The sequence below is a fragment of the Quercus lobata genome, chromosome 2 (genome assembly GCF_001633185.2).
Source record: "Quercus lobata isolate SW786 chromosome 2, ValleyOak3.0 Primary Assembly, whole genome shotgun sequence".
In the NCBI taxonomy this organism is placed as follows: domain Eukaryota; kingdom Viridiplantae; phylum Streptophyta; class Magnoliopsida; order Fagales; family Fagaceae; genus Quercus; species Quercus lobata.
Genome location: NC_044905.1, coordinates 30990379 through 30992733, shown reverse-complemented (window position 1 = coordinate 30992733; position 2355 = coordinate 30990379).

The following is a 2355-nucleotide window of genomic DNA, read 5'->3' as shown; positions in this document are numbered from 1 at the left end:
TTGATGAAGAAGAGATGAGAAGTAGAGACGGTCCCACCGAGCGTGCCAAAAAATTTGTAAACACAAATTTTTCCAGTTGTAGAAAATTAAACAATTGAAAAGAAATATGGTTTACAAATAATAATTTGTATTGATAAATAATGAGTACAATCTCTATTTCAATTCTTTTACAAAAGAATACCCTCTGATTCTATCTTCATTGAACTTGACTCGAACAAAGAATCTTCTTGACTTTAGTTGAAAGACGGATTGAACGGTCTTCACAACAAATCTCTAGCTTTGAGCTTATTAGAGATTTATTGTTCTTCAAGTCTTTGAATATGAAGGCTTTTAGGTTGAAGTTCTTCAGGGCTTTAAAGGCTTGATCCGTTGAGCTTCAAGGATTTGAGGTTTGTTGAAGTTTATGGAGGCTTTTTCAGCTTAATTCCAATAGAACTTCAAAGAACTTATTTGAATGTTCTTTGTATGTTCTTGAGACAGAATTTCTCCAGAGTTTTGACGTTTTAGAAAAATTCTTCTTCTAAAAATGAGAGGGGATATCCTTTATTTATAGTGATTTTAGAGGATAAGCTCCACTATGAATTGATATGCTTGAAAGTATGTAGCAGACTTTTGATTGGTCCAAATTTTTTTTAGAGATAATTATCTCTATTTATCTATTTTGATAAAGATCATATTTTGATAAAGATAATAATCAACAAAGATAAATAATTATCTCTATTTAATTTATTAAATAAAGATAATTATCTACCAATTTTGAATAGAAAATTTATCTTTATTTTATTTATTTATTTATTTTAATAAAGATAATTACCCATAAATTTTGAATAGGAAATTTATCTTTATCTTGTGGGCCAAATGACACATGACAAATTTTGATATGCCAATGTGATGCCAATTTGGATGACACATGTCATCATTTGATTTAATTAATTTAATGACATTAATTCAGAATTTGCCATTAAATTTTGATGTGGCATTTTATAATTAGCTTAAAATTTTACCTCCTACACCCATATGAAGCCTTAAATGGATCCTCATCACTTCAATCAAAAGAGTTAATTTTTTTTATTAAGATTTTACATATCTTAGAATAATCTTAACCATGAAATAAATTCTCTCCATTTCACAATTGAGCATCATTAACAATATTTTTTATGCTACGATCAATTCTCAATTACAATTACTAAACTATTGATTTAGTATTGCAATGGAGTTGCTCATAACTTAGTTCTAGATTTTTGAAAGGCACATGAATCTTTTAGAATTGATGATATATGTTTGTTGACAAACAAACTTTATTAGTAAGATTTCATAGATCATGAAAAAATATTATTAAAAATGGAACTTCCCATTTTCAATCATGGAACGAGTTTTCTAAATCATAAATTTTATCAAAATTAGGGTTCACAGCATGAATATCAGGTGACCAAGTATGCTATTGTATTTGTGTAAATTTCCCAACAACACAAATAAGAAGTAAAATACAAATAAGAATTACAACATTCAATCTCATTTTGCAAGAATTTTTTGTTCAAAACTAGGTTTCACAACCATGAATATATTTCCGATGTTAGTTCTTTATTGGGTCCTCTACATTTTAAGTTAAATGGAGAAAGTCCTTTTTATGATCAAAATTAAATTTTACAAATTTAAAGTTGTCTGTGATGCCACATCATTTAAAATTTTAAATGATATAACACTATATATACCCTTAAATTCAAATAACAAAATTTTGACTGTGAATAAGATCATCTCCATTCATTTTTGAGGTACATCCCTCTTTGAAACTTTCTTACGACAGAAATATTGTAATAATGTGAAAAATCAATCAGCGAAACCAGAAAAATAATATGGAAATTGGTAAACTTTGGTCAAAGACCATTAACTTTAAACATTGAATTTCTACTTTGGACACCATAGACTGAAAAATTAATCGAGTAAGTTGTTTTTCATTGCATTTATTTTACTAGTTGCAGAGAAGATAGTTCATATATGCTCATGGCATGGGGGCAAACCTTAGGCTGGTCTAATCCGCCCTATTGACAAACTTAGTTGAAGTGCATGACTATTATACTAGCTAGCTAGGATAAACGGTCACCACAGAGATCAGAACCTAAAGCCCATGCCTTTATATTCCTCCACTCCAATAAAGAAAACAAATTCCAATCCCCACTGCCTTCAATGCCCCCAAAAAATCTTGTTTGTTTGAATTGAAAAAAGAAGAGCTTGAATTTTCTATACTGACACATACTTAAGCTAGAGAGAGGAGTGCGCCACATGGACACTGGAAAAAATAAATTGCATTTTTCAATTTATTGGACTTCAACAAACATTTTGGTGCGGTGTTGGGGA